The sequence below is a fragment of the Indicator indicator genome, chromosome 22 (assembly GCF_027791375.1).
Source record: "Indicator indicator isolate 239-I01 chromosome 22, UM_Iind_1.1, whole genome shotgun sequence".
Lineage (NCBI taxonomy): Eukaryota > Metazoa > Chordata > Aves > Piciformes > Indicatoridae > Indicator > Indicator indicator.
In genome coordinates this window covers 5,452,472-5,473,800 of record NC_072031.1, presented here as the reverse complement: position 1 = coordinate 5,473,800, position 21,329 = coordinate 5,452,472, and positions in this window count along the sequence as shown.

Genomic DNA, 21,329 nt, shown 5'->3' with positions numbered 1-21,329 from the left:
CAGTGTGTTGCTGGGTCCCTCTGCACTGGAAGGCAGCAGGGCCACTGAGGAGCAGAAATTCCCAGTGCCTTGATGTCTGCCTTAAAGATCTGGGGGAGAGGTGCTCTGCAGGGAGTGACTGGGTGGGCACAGAGCCTCTGCAAGGCCATGCTGGGTGGCTGGGGATGAGGAGGTGGTTGAGGTGAATGTGATCTAAAGGGTAGTGGCCCATGAAGAGCAGTATTCTCTGCTGTTTTTTGGGGCCAGGAAATGACCTGGAGCCTTTTCAAGGAGTATTTTAGCCCTCAGGTGAGTGTAGCAGAGCCATGCAGCCCCCAGCCAGTAGGGAGGGTTTGTCAGGGGCTGCCAGACTGAGGCTGTGCTGTCTGTGCACAGGCCAGAAGGCTCAGCACTGCAGGGGACAGGCTGGGTGGCCAAAGCTGGAGTGTTTCCAGCCTGCCTGTATGTCTTGGCTCCAGGTTCTCACCAGCAAACTGGCACAGAAGGTCACATTTGCCTAATTAATGATTTTGTAGCTAGGCCAGCACAATGGCATTTGCTTATCTTCTCCCTCTTCTGCAACTGAGCTGAGTGGGAAGCTGCTGCCCAGCTCCTGGGGGACCCTGACACTCTGCCCTCGTTAGAGATAATTAGCTGGGACAAGCTCCTTGTTTGACAGCTCTGCTCATCATTAGGGCCAGCACAGCTCATGCATTTTAATGCAGCTTAGAGCAGAGCTGCAGACCCTGGCTCTCTCCTGGCCCCTTCCCTAGTTTCACTGGAAGCTGCTGGTGTGGGACTGGCTTCTGGGGCTGCTGCAGCTGTGGCAGAGTGTAGCTGGTGCCAGCCCAGACCCTTCTTTCAACCCTGGGGGGGTCTCCAGGATCCCCACAGCTCACTCTTTAGGGGTCTGAGCGGGCAGTTGCCAGCCCCTTGTGTCTCAGGGGTGGCCTCAGCTCTGTGTTCCACAGAGCACCCCTGGTGCTGCCTGTCCTTGAGGCTGTCCTTGTTCATGCCCAGTCTGCAGGACCTGCTGGCTTGGCCAGGTTTGGTGGGTGACCAAGGGTACTGGGAGCTTCTGGGCAGATGTGGGGGAGAGCTCCTGTCCCACTCAGGGCTGGGAGTGCTAGTGGGGGCACTGCAAGAATACAGCAGGGGCTGCAGAAGCTTCTCAGTGGGGAAGCTGTTGGGAATGTGGTTAACCCTGACTTCTGACTTGGAGCCCTCCATTCTCTCATCCTGAGAAACCTTCCCCTTGCTCCTTTCCCTATCCTTATGTTGGATGTGGCCAGGAGCTTCCCCCCAGGGACACACTGTCATGGAGACAACTCAGCTGATGTGAGGAAAACTGGAAACTCCACTTGTGAACCAGGGGAGCTGCAGCTTCAGAGAAAGCAAAGTTGAAGCATGCAGGGCTGGCTTGTCCTGCTAGGCAGAGTGGCAAACATTTCAAGGTGTGCAGCCTTTAGGGTGGTTTGGGCTACAATACCCCCAGACAGGTACCCTGAGAAGGTGGAGGAGCTCAGGGCCTGATGTTAGATGTGTCCTGGCTTTACACCTGCTCATTTGCAGAGCTTGGTGCTGCTTCTGTGGTGTTTTTTACCTGTCTAGGTCAGTTCAGTCTGGCAGATACCAGGTTCCTTTGGTGCTCCAAGGGGAAATCAAGGGAAATCAAGGGAGCTAGTAGTTTGCCATAAAAACCTCTTCCCAGGAAGCTACAGGTGCCACAAACCCATGGGTACAAACTGGGTACTGTCAGCTGGAGGCTGCAAACCCACCCTGGGACAGGGTAAGGGCCTGGCCACTGAGCACAGCTCTGAGCTGAGTGTTGCCTCAGGCTTCAGCAAAGGTCACCAGTCTGGTTCTGGACCAAGGCCAGGTACTGTGTGTCTGATGCCAGCCACCACAAGGATCCCAAGCACCACTGCAGCCTGCATGGCAGATGCCAACCTTCAGGCTGGGAGCAGAGACCCAGCAGCTTGCAAGTACCTGACTGCAACCAACAAGCTGCCAGAGAGCTCTGCCTGGGGTCACCTTGAACGTGGCAGCTTAAGGCTGGGGTAGTAGTGGAGGCTTCTCAGGAGGGGAAGCAGTGGGAGGGAAAATCCCAAGGTAAAGCAGCAGGCCAAGGTTTGTGCTGGTCTCTTGAGTCACATCCCAGCCAAGGTGGCTCCCAGCTGCTGCCTTGACTGCAGAGCCAATTGATGTTATTTTCCTGCTCAGGGGCTGCAGCTGGGGGGTGTGTGGGGTGGGATGGCTTCTGAAAGGGCAGGAAAGCAGGGCTTGTCCTCCAAACCCAGCTGCAGCCTTCCCTCCAGCCCCAGGGGTCCTTGGCAGCACAGCAGCACAGCCCTGAGCCCAGGCAAGGGAAGGGCTCGAAGTGTGCCATGTGTTGTGCCAGGGCTGCCCATGGGCTGTGAGTTACAGATGCTGAGGGCTGTTGCAGCTGGGGGAGTGTGTGCAGTGCTCACCACCACCCTCCAGCTTTGCACCCTGCTCAGGGTTTGCTTTTTGGTGTTTAGAGGTTAATTGAAATGGGAGCAAAGGTTCTCATGGGCTCTGCCAGTAGGTAATATCTGTGACCTTCTGGGTTATGAGGACCAAGTTGGAGCCTGACTCAGAGGGACACAGGGAGGGGCAGGAAGCCATGTTTAGTGACATGGCTGGACTTGAGGGAAAACTTCTTCCCCAGGTGGGTGGACAGCTCTGGGACAGGGTCTGGAGAGGTGGTGGCACCTCCACCCTTGGAAGCTTACAAAAGGACAGGGTGAGGTCCTGAGTGACCTGCTCCCACTTTGCAGCCAGACCTGCTTGGAAAAGGAGGTTGGACTGGAGACCTGCAGAGGTCCTCCCAGCCTCACTTTTTCTGTGATGCAGTTCCTAGTAGCTACTCCACCTTGTGAAGCTCCCTGCAAAACAGCCATCATCTTGAGGAGGGGTGGGGGTGAGTAAAGAACTGAAAGAGACCTTCTACCAAATGCTGGCTGGAGGGGAAGGGTGCTGTCCAGGCAGGAGGAGATGGACTCTAATACTTCTGCTCCCTGCCTGTGCTGGGGTGTGAACAGTCCCCATCCTGCCTGAAACTCTCTGCAGTTATATCCTGTGCTCTCCTTTCTTCCATCTGCCAAAGGAAAGCCTCCAGAGATGGCTGCAGGCAGGGGTGGCAGGATGGAGCTGCTGGCTGCAGGCAGGGGTGGCAGGATGGAGCTGCTGGCTGCAGGCAGGAGGGGCAGGATGGAGCTGCTGGCTGCAGGCAGGGGTGGCAGGATGGAGCTGCTGGCTGCAGGCAGGGGTGGCAGGATGGAGCTGCTGGCTGCAGGCAGGAGGGGCAGGATGGAGCTGCTGGCTGCAGGCAGGAGGGGCAGGATGGAGCTGCTGGCTGCAGGCAGGAGGGGCAGGATGGAGATGTCCTGTGCTGTGCTGGTGTTTTGTAGCTGTCGCTGGATTATTCATCCCTGTAAGCAGCAGGCTGTGAGACCAGCTGGCTGGTGGGCACTCAGGCTGGATTTTCACTTCTGTGCCTTCCTTCTAGCTGCTGTTTAATCCTCCAAGGTTGTCCTGTGAGATGTTTTTGCAGCTCCTGCCAACCAGTCCTCACCTTCTCACACTGATGAACCAGGTACCATCAGCCAGCCCCATCACCTCCCTTTTCCCAGTGGCTGAAGCAGCATTAGGCTTTGTGAAGAGTCCCTGGGGGCTGCCCTGCCCTGGCCACTGCTGCAGAATGCCCACTCTGTGCTTTAATCAGCTCTGCAGTCACATCAGCTCTTGCCCACTTGTTCCAAGGCATCTTAATGTCCTCGAGAGCTCTTGATAAGGACCTCTCCGGAATGTGTTGTGGGACCTTCCCAGCAGGGTGTGAAGTGACTCTGACCTAGTAGCCCATTGCTATCTATATGTCAGCTCCTTTTATTCCTTAGGGTGTTGCCCATCAACTTCTGAGGCTGGTCAAGGACCTGAGCTCAGTTAAATCCTTCCTTTGGAAAGCCATGCATGGGTTTGGGAGGTTTCAAGTGGTGAAGAGTCTTTACTCCTAGCTTTAAGCTGCCTTGCTCCAACTCTGGGAACTGAGCCTTGCCACACTCTTGCTCCCAGAGCAAGGCTTTGTCATTCCTGGTGTTTTCTGCTTTCTCCCTATAACCTCTCAGTCTGTTTAAGATCAAGCTTCAAGACTTGCTGGAAGGCTTATTCTCTAGAAGCCATTAACTGTGGCCTTCTCTTTTTGCAGCAGTTCTCTACCACAGTTTTAAAATGTGGGACAGGAGCTGGGTACCAACACCAAAACATAGGGGGAAATCTCTGTGGGTGCAGGTGCCAGCCTAGCAGGCTTTCACCTGGCCAGGTGATGCTGGGATGTGCAGAGCTGGCTCCTACCCAAGTGCAGAGGTGGGAAATTGCCTGTGTAGAGATCCCCTTGTCCTGCTCAGCTCTCCTCCCCTCCTTTGGTGCCAGACTCCTCTTGCTGTTACTGATTTTCCCCTTTTCTCTGTGTGATATGCTGCAGAGAAAGGAGAATCCTGGCCTTGCAGAGCTCTGGGGAAGGGGCTCTGCAGAGCTGAGCTGCTCTCTGCAGCAATGTGTGAGAAGGTGGAGCCCTTGTGGAGGGGCCAGGAGGTTCCAAGTGATAGGAGAGGATGGCAGTGGTGGGAGGAGAAAATGGAAGGTGATGAGACCCTGGTGAGGGAGCTGGGACAGTGGGCACAGGATGTAGCTGACGGGCACATGTGGCTAAAGCTGTGATGGCTCAGGAGCCTGAGAGTTACCATGGGAACCGCCAGAGGATGCTCGGGAGGGCAGCGCAGCTCCACCAGCCTGGCTCCATGGCTTCTGTGGCTCTATGGCAATGATGCCTGTGCCCAGGCCCCAGCCCCAAGTGCAGGCAGAAGGCTCCTGTTGCTGGCAGCAGGGCTCACCCACAGGGGTCCCAGCTTAAGCAGAAGGGCAGTGACCCCCTTTCAGCCAGGCCCCAGAGCACTTCACAGAGAGGCTGCAGTTGGAACAGAGAAAGCACAAGTAAGAGAGCAAACACAGCAGGACCAGAGCGTGGTGGGACCTGCAGCCTCACAGCAGCACCTGGGCTGTGCTGAAGCTCCCAGTCTCAGGCTCCCAAACCCTCCCCATGCCTTGCAAGGCTCCTGACCTCACCTTGTGCCTTGCAGAGCCCAGAGCAGGTCAGCTCCTGGCCCCATGGCACAGCTGGTGCCGTGCAGCAGATGCTCTAGAGCCAGCACTGTGCCACCATCCCTGGGGTGGCTGCATGGTGTGGAACTGCTCACTGCCCTGAGGTCTCCATGTCCCCTGCTCAGCTGGCTGGTGAGTTTGTTGAAGTCAAGCCCTCCCAGCCACCTCCAGCCTGTTGACCTGAGTGTGGGCAGCAAGAGCCCAGCCCTCAGTGCCTCCCTTTGCTCCCCCCTGCCCCCATGCAGGCCATTTGCCTGGCACTGGGACTAGCTGCATCAGCAGTGGCTGCTCCAGGCACCAGCCAGCCCCTTTGCCCAAGATGCTTCACTTCCTGGAAGCCTATGGTAGCAACACTGTGAGCAGCCCTTGGCACCCCAAGAGGGCTGTACTGCTGCCATCCCCCCACCGTGTGCTGCTGCTGCCACCTTCCCAAGCTGGCTGCTCTTAGAGGCCTGGTGTCCCCTGTGCTCCCCCAGGCAGGGTGCATTTACTCAGCGTCTGCTTCCAGGAGCATCTCTGCTGACTCGCTGTTGCTGGCCTCCCTTTCCTGGCTCTCCCTGTAAAATGTGATGTGGAAAATTGTTGTCACACCTGCCAGGCTCCAAAGTGCTCTTTGCAGGGGCAGGAAGGTAGAGCTGCATGAGGATCAGTTCATCCTCCAGTTCCTTCACAAGCCCTGGAGGTGCCTCCTACCTTGATTTCACACTGTCATCTGTTGTCACCTCTGTCTCCTCTGCTTCCCAGTAAGAATGGTGGAAATCCTCCAGTTCTCCCATCAAAGCAAGGACCTCAGGAAGCATCTCCTGTAGCTGCCCTGATGGACTCCTCTCTCTGGATGGCAGTGAGGAGGGAACAGGAAGATGACCTTGGCTTCCTTGCCCTTTCCCTCAAGCCCACCCTGCTCCTCCTCTCAGCCTGTAAGCTCCCTGTTTTCCCAGGATTTCTCCAGCCCTTAGATTCTTTCTAAGACCACTTTCCCCCCATTTTCCTGGAACTGCTGACTGGGGCCAGCAATGACCAGTGGGGACGGAAGCACCCTGCAGGTCCTGTGTGGGTGTGCCAGCCAGTGAGGCTGAGCTGGGTGCCTGGTTGCTATTCTCTGGCTGCAGCATCCATCCCTGGATAGTGAGAACAGAGCCAGGACCAAAGTCACACCTGCCTGTGGGACCCACCTGACGGCAAGCACAAATCCTGGTCCGTGCTCATGTGTGTGGTGATAGGACCTGTGCATGTTGCTCTGTCCATCATCATGAAACACCCTTCAGGAGTAACAAGAGGCTCCATGTCTTGAGCAAGGCAGAGCAAGCACCACACCATCCTGGCCTCCAGGGGCAGGCATGGTCAGGGCTGTAGGTATGAGCTGTCCCACCCTGGACAGCTCTGCTGGCACATCCTTCAGAGCCAGGGAAAGGACCAGCTGAGCTGGGCATGATGGTGCCTGGGCAAGCATCCCCACGCTGTGACCATGAATCATAAATGGTAGCCATGGGGCAGGAGAGTGGAGGCGGTGGAGGACACCACAGCCCCATCCTGGCTCTCCAGATGAACTGGTGTCAAAGGCTCATGAAAGGCAGAAGTGGTGGCTGGCATCAGGAGCCCACAACGGCCAGACCCTTGCACCTGCAGATGTCATGCATCCCCATCCAGTCGTGCTCCTTGGAGGAGGAGGATGGTGAGGGCTGCATGACGATGCAGGAAAGGCATTGTGCGATGGGGAGAGACTGGTCAGGGGGGAGGCACCGCTTCCTGCAACAGCCTTCAAAGAGTTTTCCTTAAGTGGTGCTGCTCCTTAGGGCTTCTTCCTCTGGAGAAAAAAAAAAAAAAAAAAGAAAAAGAAAAAAGAAGGGAAAAGAGGTGCAGAGGAAGAGCAGTCCCTGGGTGTGGGATGAAAGCAGCCCTGTCTTGACTATTTACCCAGCAATTATAAGTAAATCGGTGGTGCCTAACGGGGCTGGTTGCCATAGTGACGATGGGATGGAAGGACCAGCATTTGGTCCTGGCCGCAGCCAATCAGGCTGGGAAGCCCAAGCTGCAATATAAAGTAAAGATTCCCATCTTCCAGCCACGCACTTGCCAAGAAAGGGAAATAGGTTCAAGAGTCTGGGGGGAAAAAAAAAAAGTGCTGCGGCCGGCGGCAGGCAGGGCGGCTGCTCCCGTCATGGCGGACTGCGAACGCCCGGGCAGGTGAGAAATCCCAACTCCCATCTTCCCGCTCATTGTTCTCCCGCGCCGCGGCCCCCTCCGCCGCCCCACCCCACCCATGCCGCCGCCCCGACCCCCTCGCCCCAGCACCCACCATGAACCCCCCCTTCGGGCGAGAGACAAAGAGAGGCGGTGGAAAAGGCTCCACCGTCCTCCCCAAATGGCCATCCTAGGCCTTTCAAATCAAATTTCGCAAAGCAGCTTCATCAAAGGCCCCCAGCTGAGAGCCACGAGCCCCATATTCCTGCTTCCCCCCCGGCAGGTCTGGGTGATCCCACAACAAAGTCGGTGTGGCTCCAGAAGTGTCTTTGCAAAAAAAAAAAAAAAAAGAAAGAAGAAAAGGATAAAAAAACCCCAAAAAATCATAGAGGGGGCAGAGATGGAGATTAGAAAGGCAAGCGAGAAAGAGCGGCGCCTAAATTGCTCATCGTGTCCCCATCTCATTACTGGCGACTTCTGAGGAGGGATATTTCCAAAGATTGCTATGAAAGACTTTGAATGGAGCCCCCCCGGATGAGATCAAAGCCCCAGGGCTGGGACACCCGGGTGTGCTGGAGGAGGGGGCGAGCAGTGGCCGCGCTGCAGGATGGTGGGGGGGAGCCTTCCTCCCCTGCCGCCGCTGCCCTCCATGTTTCCTGGTGGTGCTGCTGCTGCTGCGTGACCCATCTTGCAATGGAGACCAGGGACAGCGGCCAGATCCCAACGGCTGAAGCCAAGATGAGCAAACTCGGGTGGCTCGCGGTTCGGCAATTCTCCCCAAATTGGTGATTAATGAAGGAGGATATTCCAGCCAGGACCTCTCCAGACACCTCGAATTGCAGCAAGTGGTGTCCCCACCACTTGAGTCCACTCCTTGGGTCTTCCCTCTCACACCGCGGCATCGCCAGCCTGGTGAGTCACCAGCAGAAGGGCCGAAGACAAAGGCAGGAGGGCAGAAGTTGTGCCACTTTCCCTTCCCGCTACCTCCCTTCGAATCTGGGCTGTTTTCTGCTGCTTGGTGACAAATTTGGCTGCGGGTGTGGGCTGTGTTCCCAGCGCCGGCAGCCGGCCGCCCCATCGGCAGCACGGCCACAAAACTCACAGATGGTGAAATAAGGGAGTCGTGTAGGGTTCAAAGAGACCTTCTATGTCAATTGTTATATTATTAGGTAAACTCCAAGAAGAAAATCTTTTAATCCACTGTGGCTAATCCAGTCCACTTTTGTTGGCCAGGACATATTCAGCATCAACAAAAGGCTCTGGCCGACGGACAGCGGCATACATAATGGATTGATAACGGCGGGAGCTGGCGCGGCGGCAGCGGGAGCCCCTGCCCGGGGCAGCGGTGGGGGCCAGCACCAGGCTTTGCCCTGCTCCTATCAGTTGGATTTTCATTTCAAAGAACCCGGCCAATATCTGCACCGCACCGCTCGCCCCGTGGAGCACAAAGAGGGCAGGGATGCTCCCAGCTCCAGCCAGCCCTGAAAACACACCAGGATCCCACCAGGGCCCTCTGTCCTCACCTCCCCCCGAGGTGGTTGGTGGCAGAGAGGGCTTCAAGGGCAGGTTTGTCCCATGCCTGGTTTTGGGGAGTTGGCAGCTTGGGTGACACCCCCCAGAATGGCTGTCCAGGGCCGGTATATCCCTTGGGATTTACACTGGGAAGGTGCAGCTTTCCTGGGGTGGAGGGAAGTCACCTTCCTACAAGGACATGAGAACAGAGCTGCCCACACTGTGCAGGGCTGAAGCTACCGGGGAGACAAGATGGAGAGTGGCACATAGGTGGCACCTCTCCTGTCCTCCAAACCTGGAGAAGCAGAGACCACAGCTGAGGAACCTGGAAAGCAAAAATAATGAAAAAAAAAAAAAAAAAACAGCAGCAAAGGCAGTTGGGACATGAGAAGGACCAGCTGGCCACAGCCTGGCTGATGGAAGGAGATGGGATCTGGAGGGACGGAGCTGAGATAAGTCAAAGTGGCTGCTGTGAGCTGGAGGTAAGCAGGGAACTTTGTCCACCCAGCTCCTTCAGGCAGCAGGTATGGCCTGTCCTGAGCAATGGGCTTTCCCGGGGCAGGGGCACCTGGTCCACAGTTGGGCAGGAAGGGACAGATGGCCAGGCTGGGTCCATGGGCTGAGCTGGTGTCTGAAAAGGTCTGTGAAATGCCTGGTGGGGCAGTGCTGGTGGCCACGGGATGAAGACAGGACCAAGCCAGCAGCAAACTCTGCAGAGCAAGGAATCAAGGTCTCCAGTGGGGTTGAGCTTGTTAAGGCATTTGTAGTCCTCCAAGGATGCCACCAAGTCAAAAATGTCCTTGTTCCTACCATGGGTTGCTTGGTGCCGGTGGCTCAGATGTGGCATGAGGAGCTTCAGTAAGACCATATAAAGGAGATGCAGCAATGGATAGACCAAAAGGATTTGTTCATAAAGCCCAGAGGCCTTGCCCAGGGTTTGATTCTCAGGACAAGAGACAGAAAAGGAAGGCAGCCCTCTCCTGAAGGAGCACCACTAGGTGCTCTCCAAGGTGGGCACACGGAGTTCAGCTGGTAGAAGTGACCCAGGGAGGACATGGTCTCCAAGGTATCTGATTGTTCCTGCAAGCTCTGGGTGAAGCTTTTCTGCTTTCACTGCACTTGCAGGTACTTGGAGTCCTCCAGGACAAGTCTTCCTCAGCTGTGGCTAAACTGACCCATGCTCAGAAGCTTCTGCAGGAAGCAGATGCACATAAAGGACAATTAAGCAAAAAGTTGTGAGTCACCAGCCCTGGGTGGTCCATCCTGAAACCCACCAAGGGAGCCAAGGGATGGGGATCAGGGATGTGGATGCCACCTGTGAAACCAGCCTCCTTTCCAAAGGCTGGAGCCTACCTGATCCTCCCCACCCAACCCAGCCCATTGCTCTGATCACCATCAAGGGCATCCCCTAAACTCCTGGCTGTTCCACATGGCCCATCCAGAGGTTCACCCAGCACAGGAGCTGCCAGGCCAGCCTGATGCATAAGGAGCACAAAGCAGCTGGGAGACAGAGGATGAGAGTTCAGGGTCAATCAGTCCTCATCATCAGGCAGAAGTTTAAGGGGCTGTAGAAATGCCAGGCTCTGGGCAGCTGTTGATGCTGAGTTAAAGATGTTCAGTGTCAGAGATCTGAAAATACGTTACCGGGAAAAGGAAGCCATGGACCTCCTGGACAGGCACCTCTGCTCCATGTCCCACTGCAGGAGAAGGCTAGGATGCCTTGTGGCATGTCCTGGGCTGTCGTGGGACAGCTGCCCACAGGATGGTCATCTCCAGACTCTGGGCACTCAACACCAGCTCATGGCCCTGGGAGGGTCAGAGAAACGTAGGAAGACTCTGATATCAAAGTCCATGTCAACCTCCTCTACAAGACATGTGCTTCATAAAGTGTCCTTGGCACTGGAGAAGCTGCTGCTACAGGAAGATGCTGAGTCCAAGATCTGACAAGGTGTGGTGTTGGACCTCCGCTGCCACAGGATTTCTCGTGCTTTGGCCAGTTGTAACCAGACAAGGTCAGGATGAAACAACATGAGGCCAGAACTGCTCCTGTTTGCCAGCCACAGGCACCTCTGAGGCTGGTCACCATGCCAGCCAACACTTAGCTGTTGAAGGACTTCTGACAGAGAAGATGCATGAGTAAGAGAAGGCCCACAGGACAGCCAGAGTGGGGAATGTATCCTCTGGGAGAAGGCCAGGAGAGCCCAGCATCCCAAGGGCAGAAGGCCAAAGCTGCAGGGACCTGGCTGCTGGCTGCTCCCAGCACAGAGCAGGCTGGAGAACAGGGCTGGTACAAGCACGAGTGGTGTGAAATGGCTGCAGATGGGCAGGCTGGACATGAGAAGGTAGCTCCAGCCTCCATGTCCTGGTGGGGATAGGGGTGAAAGAGCTGGGAAGCAGCAGGGCTTTATGGAGGGCAGCCCAAGGCTTGCTGTCGGGAGGAGATGGGACACAGGAAAGCTTGAGGCACCTGCCCAGCCTCATGCCTAGGTCTCCAATGAATAGTTCCTGCTGTCTCCTCCCCAGAGAAGGAGAGGATCACGGGATGCTCATGATTGCTAGCTCGGGGCACAACTGCTCCCAGCCATCCTGTCCTGGAGAAGTCCTGACTGCTGTGGTTCACCTGCCTGCCCTGGCACCAGAAAGGGAAGAGATCATAGGAGAGAGGCATCTGGGCGTTCACACCCAGGAGCTTCCAAATGGTGAGCATGAGCAGAAAGGGCCACTGGTGGCTCCAGATGCACTGCCAGGAGAGGAACGGGAATCTCATGGCTGACATTCAGAGCCAGGACAGGTTTGCCTCAGATATCAATCAAGTTTGGGACCCCTCCAAAGAGAGAAACCCTCCCTACTTCTCCAAATTTCCTCCCACCGTGAGCTCATTTGTGAGCAATTTCTCCAGTTCTGCATCAGAACAAGACCACCCAACATTCTCCATATCTGTTCCCTTGATGCTGCCAGAAAACCCCCAGATGAGTCAACACCAAGATGCTCTTCTGGGCTGGGGCAGCTACAGGAGACGACTTTGGAGACTCCTCCATAACTGCATGAATAAATGGCACTCACAGAGCACTCCCAGCTCCTCAGCTGTGGCTCAACACAGCGCCAGGTCGCTATGAGGAGCAGCAGAACCTGCCCCAGCCTGCCCACCCATGCAGCCTCCTCCCACCAGCATAGCCCCACCAACCCCTCCACACTTGGGTGTCCCCAGCCAGTCTGCAGATCTCCAGTCATGGCAGAGATAGGACATCAGGAGAGACCATCATCATCATCACTTCTCTGTGCATTTTTGCTCTTCTCTGCAGAAGAAAGCAGGTAAACCCCAGGGTCATTGCTGGACTGGATCCAGCGTCTTGACTCAGCTGGTCAGGACCTCAGCTGACATCCATCAGTGCAGAGTCTTTCTGTTGCCTTTCCTAGGACCTCACTGACCATGAAAGAGGAACCTTGTAGAGAAACCTCCTTTCCCAGAGGTGGTGCAGCCCTCAGGCAGATGACCAGGGATGGAGGGACTCCAAGACCAGTTTGTGTCAAGCCCCAACTGCCTTGGTTGGGTGTTGGTGACACAGCAGAGCAGGGCTCACATCCGTCAGCTTGGCCAGGAGTCTAGGCCACAGGTGGGGAGTTGGGCTCAGGGTGGTTGCTCTAAGGAAGGGCCACCTCACAGAGAAGATGGCAAAGGAGGGCAACTCCCGCGTGGGTCTGGAGGTTTTGGAGGTGCTGCTGGGAAGCAGAAGGTGGGAAAGGGGTGCTGGAGGTTTGAGTCCCAGCAGGGGTAGAGAGTTCCCGGAGGGGCTGTGGCTGTGTTACGAGAGAGCTGCAAGAGCAGGGGGCTCCCAGAAGTGTCCTGCCAGCACAAAGGATTCCCCAGCTGGGGCTGGCTTGTCCCAGTGGCCTGAAGCAGACCTGGTCCCTTGGTGCAGCATGTCTATGAAGGCTGTGGCTGGCAGGCTGTGACTTCTCATGACCACGGCTGTCCTGCCTGCCAGTGGGCAGCCACCAGGAGCCTCCTACCAACAATGAGCTGCAAATGGCTCCCCAGCACAGCTGCTGGCCTGCCCAGGCACTCATCGATGCTTCTCCAGGGCACAGCATCTCTCAGAGGAACATCCTGGTCCAAGGAGCAACAGGCAGAGAAGAAAATCACTCTGGAGGATAAATAAGGAGTGAAAATGTCATGGGGCTTCCCTCAGCAGCTCCTGATGTGATCACGAGGACCCTTCATCCTAGCCCAAGATAAACTTATGGCCAACGCAGCCACAACCTCAGCTGCCGTGGTCACTTCATGGGCTGGGAGCTCTCCTGGAGAAAGACAACAGCGAGTTGAGACTTTAATTGTACCTGTCATGCTTGTGTGTGGGTAAAACCATTTCCAGAGCTTGTCCTGGGTGTACAAATGCTCCTGAGCTGTCCTCGCAAAGCTCACGCTACCCAGCAAAGCTGACCATAAACCCATGGGCCACTAGGTGGACTCAGAATAAACCAGAACTGCAGAATGAGAGCTCCTGACCAGCTTCCACATCTCCGGGAAGAACCTCCTCAAAGTAGATGCACTGACAGTGAGTCTCACCACAGGCAAGGACTGAAAATCCAGCAGCCTGCATCCAGCTCTCCACCACTTGGTCACCAGACATTGGCCAGAACGTTGTCAACAGACCAACCAAAGGTTTCTTTTGGCAGTTCCCTGGCAGAGCTGACCCTCCAGGATGGGTGAGCCAGGAGTGTGGGGATGAACACTTGCTCTCCAAGCTGGACTGCTGATAGGGATCAGATCAAAACAGCCAGGCTGGAAGTCTGCAGGGCTGCAGGACAGACATCAAGGCACCGCTGCATGCTGAGTTTGCTTTCTCCAGCCAGGCTAGTGACCACATCTAAGGCAGAAGATCTGCCCCAGTGTTGCAAAACAGATCTGCTTCAGAGCAGAGCAACCAATATTTTCAGCAGTGTTCCTGACCTCAGCCTTCCCTTACTTCCCAGTAGCCCAGCTGGTTGGGATCACTGATGGTGCATAAAGGAGATCCAGCTCTCCCACTAGCTTCAAACAGGCTGAATTAGCATGGACTGCTCTGAGGCAACCCTGTTGGCAGAGAGTAGCTGTACCAATGCAGCTGTCAGTGATGTGAGCCACCAGCCAGACCCTGTGTTCCTTCCCAGGGATGGTATCCACCATGCGCCCACCTCATCCTGTCCCATCATGAGGACACTGAAGCAGCAGGCTCAGAGAGCAAGCAAATGATGCCCTGGGGCAGGTGGGTGAACCCTGGGTCTGCAGAGGGGCTTGGAGACCAGGGACAGAAATGTCCCAGTGACACTGCTGCTCCCTCCCACCCCGGCTCCATGAGGTGGGAACATTTCTGTAGCAATAATGGCTCAGAGCCCAAGCACTTGGGGATGGGACAGTCTCAGCAAGGTCTGGGCAGAGCATAACCTGCTCCAGACATCTCCATCTCACAAAGGGCCACGATATGAAGTGGGAGCAGGGTTCCCTCCTGCAGATGGCGACCGGAGGGTGTCCCTGCTTGGCTCTAGTCTCTTGCATGCATCTCCTGGGCAGGGCAGGCCCAGCAGGGACGAGCTGACCTCTCTTCTCTCTGCAGAGTGGTGCTGCTGGGATGTGTCTGGACAGTGTCCCATCCCAGGCCTCCCACGAGGAGCAGCAAACTTGGTGGTCTGGAGCACGGAGAAGCAGGTGTGCGGAACATGGCCCCAGAGTGGACCCCAAAGGTGGGTGCAGGAAGGTGCAGGGGGGTGGGGTGCCACCGAGGAGGGCTTGGTGGTGATATCAGCTGAGTGTGTGTACTATGGCTTTTGGCAGAGAGGGTTGATCAAAACCAAGGGATGTTGAGGGGTCTTGGATGTGACAGGGGTCTGGTAAAGTCTCTTTGCTCTGCAAGATGTGGGCAACCCTTCTCCAGCACAGGGGCCAGGTGGGGACACTCAGGTCCTGGCACCCGTGTCAGTTCATATGCTCCTCTCCTGCAGCTCCTTGCCCAGGTCACTTGCTGCTGGGCATGGACTTGGTATCCAGACCAGAGCAAGAACTGGGAGGAGAGAAATTTCTACACAGAAAACTGGGGTGGAACCCCAGGGGTTACCTGGGGCAGCTGGTAGAGAAGTGCAGAGAATAGAAGCCCACGTGAATAAACTGGACTCTGATGCAGCCAGGGGCAGAGGAACACCAGCAGTTAATGTCAGTTGCCATTACTGGTGCTCTGGAAGGCACAAGGCAAGCAGAGCAGAGTGACTACAAGCTGCTGTGACTCCCCCTGGCTGGTCAGACAGGAGGAGAAGGAGGATGAGTGAGCTTTCTTTGTTCAATACTCCAGTACTGAGCCCAAAATGTGCCTTGGCATTGCTGGAGGTGGCTGATAGTCAGGAGAGAAGACAGGGATGGTCTGAGGGCTGCTGACAGGAGAGCCACGGGGTGTTGGGTGATCAGCTCATACAGAGCAGCCTCTCAAGGCATGACATGAGCTCATCCACACCAGCTCTAGGTGTTCTGCAGTCTGCCAAGAGAAGGTGAAGCACAGCTAAGGGAAGAAGGCTGGTGCCAGACCAGGCACAAGGGGAAACATCAAGTGGGGAACTGAAGGTAGAATGAGACCCTGAGAATAGGTTAAGGTGCTGGGATGCTGCAGGGGCTCAGGGTCATGCACAGGGGGCTTCCCTCTGCCATACAGGCATCTGAACCACCATGAGTAAATGCTGGCAGCAGCAAAAACTGCTGCTTGAGCTGGCTCTGGAAGGAGGCGACCCCAGCTAGAGGGCTGGAGTTTTCTTTATATTTGGCATGAGCAGTAAAACCTCTGCCACATCCACCCACTGCAGCCCTGGCCCTGGCAGGGGAGCAGCCTAGAGACCCCCAGCATACCCTGGGGATTTGCAAGTGAGCACCCACATGGGCAGGAACAATTTCCACTGGACCAGGTTGCTCAAAGCCCTTTCCAACCCAGCCTTAAACACTTTGGGGGATGGGGCACCCACAATTTTGCTAGGTAACCTGTTCCAGTGTCTTCACCCTCATAGTGAAGAATCTCTTCTTCACACCTAATCTAAATCTCTCCTCTTCCACTTTGAAGTCATTACTGAGATCATCAGAGTACTCCCTGCTCAAAAGTCTGTCCCCAACTTTCTGTTCAGCCCCTTTCATCACTGAAAGGCCACCAGAAGGTCTCCCTGGAGCTTTCTCTTCCCCAGGCTGAACACCACCAACTCTCTCAGCCTGGCCTCAGGGCAGAGAGCTTCCAGCCCTCCCAGCATTGCTTTGGCCTCCTCTGGCCCTGCTCCAACAGGTCTCTGCTGTACTGAGAACTCCTGAGCTAGCCCCAGCATTGCAGGGGAGTCGCAGCAGAGTGGAGCAGAGGGCCAGAATCCCCTCCCTGCCCCTGCTGCCCATGCCCTGGGGATCAGCCCAGGATATGGTTGGCTTCTGGGCTGCAATCCAAGAGAGAGCCATCAGCCTCCTCTTCCACTCCAGGACATTTTTTCTTGGCAGCCCATTCTGCCATTGCTGCTCACCCAAACTCCTGCCTCAGAAATGAGGGTGCTCCAGGCACAGGAGGGGAAGCCATACAGATCCTTCTAAGGGCAAGCTGCCCTTGTCTCCATCAGCCATCACTGTCAGAACTCATTCTTCAGGGTATTTCTCTTTGTCTTCCAATTTCCAAAAAGTTCTTTAACAAAACCGTAATTCGGCCGCACTTACGACCCCGCAGGGTCCTTTCAGATCGCAGCCCAAGGTTGAACAGCACCATCTAGCGCACTTCATGCCTAAACCGCCCGCGCCAGAGGGACTTCGGCTCTTACCCTCCCATTCCAAGGCTATGCTGGGTGCCAACAGCCCACTGGCTGTCAAACGTCGGCACCAGGGCTGTCCCACTTTGCTTTGGGGAAGCTGGGGAGTCACTGCAAAGAGGAGAGTTAGCTGCAGATGAATACTGTCAGTGCTGAAGCTGAACTGAGCCTTGGCAGAAGTGATGCTGGAAGGCTTGTGGCCCCTAAGCCAACCTGGCAGGGAATTCACAGGGCTACCAGAGAACATCCCTTCACAGCTCTGAGAGATGGGAGTGAAAGGCTTGCAAGGGGGCTCTGTGAATCCCACCACACAGCATGGTGTGTACAGTCCTGGGCTGTTTGGATACTCCCCCAAACCCTCTAGACCAAAGCCCGAGAGCAGTTCATATCTCACTAGATAGTGTTCCTGTCTCACTAGCTTTTATTGACTCTTCCAGGCAGCAATGAATGTGTGTACTAGGAGCTGGGAAGGGTCTGGCAACCCAGGCTTGCATGGAGACCAGCCTCAGCTGCAGGCTGTCACCAGATCTGCACCAAACCACTGCTGGCATCTTGGCTGTGGCATGTATAAGGCAGGGTCATGCTATGAAGTGATGGGGAAGGGAGAAATGGCAGTTTGGTTAATTGGCCTCCACTCTTCACTGATAGACCTTTCAGGGTGATTCCTTCCCTGCATAGCCAGGGATGCTTTGTTTGTTTTTTCACCTCTTTGATGTCCTCAGATAAATCTGGGAGTAGCTGGTGTTGGCCCTTGGCAATGTGCAGAGACCAGGCTCCTTGGTGTGGGTGAATGGAGGTGTGAAAGGCTTCAGAGGGAGCCCAGGGTTCTCCCAACCCCTCTTAGCCCTGATAGAGGACCAGAAAATGGTGAGGCACCAGCACAGCTTGGCATCAGCCTACATAGCTGGGAGCTGCTGGGTGCAAGAGAAGCCCTTGGCACTTTCTCACCACACCAGGTCCATCCAGCCCCGAGGAGCAGTAAGCAAAGACAAAGGAAGGGTGGCAGCACGGGGGAGCCATGCCAAGCCTCAGCATTTCAGCCACCTGCAGCCTCATGCACCCAACTTCATCACCTCCACCCCCTTGGTCCCCACCCTTACCACGGAGAATTCTGGCTCTGGTTTCTCACATGAATTCAGCCAAGGCCATGAAATCTTGCTGGGCCTTCCTCTGGGAGATGAAAGGCACTCTAACACCTGATCATCTCTTATCCATGAAGTTGCTTAAGTGCTATAATCAAAGCACCTCTGGGCTCCTTTGAACAAGCTGAGAAGACTACGGTACTCAGGCATCCCCCTGCAAGGCAGGGGTCAGCTCTAACTCCTTTCCACCTCCTCTCCAATTTCTCAGCATCCTTTCTAAATGCAGATGCTGAAACTGCTCCTTCTGTAGCACCTAGCCCCATCCCAGCCAGAACATCCCTGCAGGGAGCCTGCTGCTGTCCCTCCTGCCTCCTAACCTCTCCCCGAGCCCATACTCGCAGGGTGTGGGTTTCCAGAAGGGCTCAGTGGAGGAGTCCTTTTGCAGCTGCTCACATTCAACCGCATTTCATTTGCCCAGGACTCAGCTTATGAAGCTCTCTACAGCTCTCTTGACCCCGTCCGTGTCTCCTGCCCCTCTCATTTCCCTGGCCCCAGCGTTTTTCTCAGCAGGGCTTTTTAATCTATTTCTAGACCATTGATAGAAATGCTGAATAGCGTTGGGTTTCCCATCCAAGGCCTGGACACCCACTGAGTGTGCTCCCATTCTGCAGGGATTCCCCATTGATGGCTGTCAGTTTGCCAGCTCCCGGTCCCTTTAAGGTGTCCCTCTTGATGTTGTATTGTGCTAATTTTTAATCAGAATACTGTATGGATTAAGTCACATGCCTGAACAGAGTCCAGGTCTATTATTTCTATGCCATAACCTTTATCAGCCAAACTTGTAATCTCTTCAAAGGATGACATCAGAGTTTGACAAGAGCTATTTTCCAGGAACTAGGCTGATTGCATTAATTATATTCCCATCCTTTAATTCTTTACCAGCTGAAACCCACATCAGCTTTTCTATTATTATGCCTGAGATCAGTATTGCACTGTTACATGTAAATCAGCTCCGAGCATCATTCACATGAACGAGCACAAGGAGCCACACCATCCTGCCGGGCTCTGTGATGGGGTGGGAAGGGGAGCAATGCTGCCTTGGGTGGACTTCTGTGAATTTTGGAGAGCTGTGAAAAATGAGTACTTCCAAAAGTGTTCCCTAAACGCATAGGAACAGGGACATGCAGTAGAATGATTACACCCAACCCCAGAAACCGTCCCTCTCAGAAATCTGAGTAATTTCTGATTTTGAGAAGGGCTCTCCTGTGGCTTGTTTGCATGCTCAGCGTTTGGGATGGTACCCAGGGGTCTGCCTGTCTCAGTCCCTGGGTTCTCGGTACATCACCACTCTCCAGGGAAGGAGCAAGCTTTGCATATCCCTGGCGTGCTACTCTTGTTCAATCTCTGCATCTGGTAATCCCCTCCTTCTTCCCGCAATGTCCCCTGTCACTCCAGAACCGCATTGCAGTCCCAGTGCTGGAGTACCCTGCCTGGTCAGAAGCCCCGCGGGGTGACACACGCTCCCTCCATCTTTCTCCGTGCTGCTTGGCTGTCTCAGTCCATACAGTGCCACCTCTTGGCCAGTCCCCTTATCTCTCCCTGCCGCAGAACTGCCCCGCTCAAAGGAGCCGAACACGCTGCGGCTTCTAAACCAGCCTAGTTGTTCTTGGAGCCCAGCGCTGCTGCTGGACCTGCCACCATGCTCCTCCACCCCCAGGCCCACTGGTTTGTGGTCTTTGCTGGGCACAGCTTGGCTGAAAACGCTGCAGTTCGATTTTGAACAGGGCAGTAGAGGCCCATGGTGCCTTTGAGGGTAGCTGCCTTTTCCCTGGTGATCCAAGCCATCTCCTCTGCCAGCTCTTGGAGTCCTCCAAAGCACGACCCTCTCCCCAGACCATCTCCTGCCCGCGATAGTCGGAGGAGCTCTGCAGGCTCCTTCTGGCCAGAGTGAAGGAAGCCCTGGACCTGCGCTGCCCACGAGCCCCCAGTGCCATGTCCCAGGCCCCTTCGCCATGTGTGACTGCTCCTCGGGTCTCGAGGCCTCCTGGGCCGGGCCCCGCCGTGAGCCTCCCCGCCGGCCTAGCAGTGACCGCGGGGTGCCAGGGCTGCGGAGCGCTTGAGCTGCGGGTCCCCACGCCCGCCCGGACACCGCCCCCAGGCTGCATGTGCCCCAGCACCGCCTCCGCCGGGTCGGGCCTGGCTCTGTCGGGCCGGTCCCGCTCCGCCCCCGCGGCCGGCCGCTGGTTCCGCAGTACCGTCCGGGGGCGCGGGGGGCGCGGCTGAGCCGCTCTCCCCGGCGCTGGGAGGGAGGCAGCGGCGCAGGCGGAGCGGAGCGGTGCGGGGCTCGCTGCTGCTGCTGCTGCTCTCCCTTGTCGCCGCCACAAGCCAGCGGCCGCGGCCATGGGCGTCCCGGGCCGGCCGCTTTGTGCCGCCGCCCCCCCGCCGTCGCCCGCCGCCCCGGACCGCCGTTGCTGAGCCGCATGGGCCGGGCCCCGCGCTACCGCCGCTGCTGCTCCGAGCGGGTGAGTGAGGGAGTGAGCGAGGAGGCGGCCCCCAGCGCAGGCCCTGCGCCGAGGCCGCGCCGGAGGCCGCCGCCGGGCGGGAGGCGCGGGGCCGCGCCGGGCGCCGCCGAGCCGGTGCTAGGCCGCCCTGGGCGCGGGGGACGGGCGCAGTCTGGCGGCCAGGGGTAGGGCCGCGGCGCGGAGGGCGAGCGGGGCTCGGGGCTGCGGCGAGGGTTCGCCCGGGTCGCCTCCCCCGAAGTTGCCCGGGGGCGGCTTAGGGGCCCCGCGAGGTGTCCTGTCAGCCCGCGGAGCCTGCCCCGGCCCGCCGCCTCCTGCCCGGCGGCTCAGAGCGGTGGGGTCCCGGCCGTGTCGGGGGCGAGGTTGCCGCTGCCCAGGAAGCGGGAGGTTCCCTCCGGCTAGAGGGGCGGCCGTGAGCCGATGACCCGCGGCTGGGCGCCTCGTTCGTCCTCGCCGGCTGCGGCCGGAGCTCGCCTGTTCTCGGCGGGCACCCCGCGGGGCTCCCCCCGGGCCAGGGCGAGGAGCCAGCGCCGCCTTGCCGCAACAATGACTGACATGGCTGTGGGGCGGCTGCCCCAAGGGGCGAAAGAACTGCCCCAGGGGGGGTCTCCAGCGCCCAGGGGCAGAGGTCTGCCCTGAGGGCCGAGGGAGCTGCCCCAGGCGGTCCACAGCATCCGGGCAGGAGGAACTAGGGACCTTTACGAGGGAGGTGAATGCGAGTCCAGAGCTCATCTCCGTAACCGGGGTGCAAACAACCTAAAAACGCAGCTTGGTGAGAGAAGCCAGACCCGCTGCGCGGTGCCAGGGCAATGGCTGCGTGCTGCGGGTGCCTCGGACCGGGTGTGAGGGCAAGGATGGCTCCTGCGGTGCCCGGCAGCGAGGGCTCATGAGGCCTGGCCGGCTGTGCCTGGTTCCCTGGGGCTGGTTTGCGGTGTGCAGGTGAGCTGTAAGCACAGGCACGGCAGTGGCGGCGGTTCTTGGTTCATTAGGGGAGAGAAAATGGGTGAAATACGGCAAAGCATCTTAAAGACATGTTTGGTGGGATGGAGTGAGCTTTGAGAGTGAGGCCATGCTAAAAGGTGTG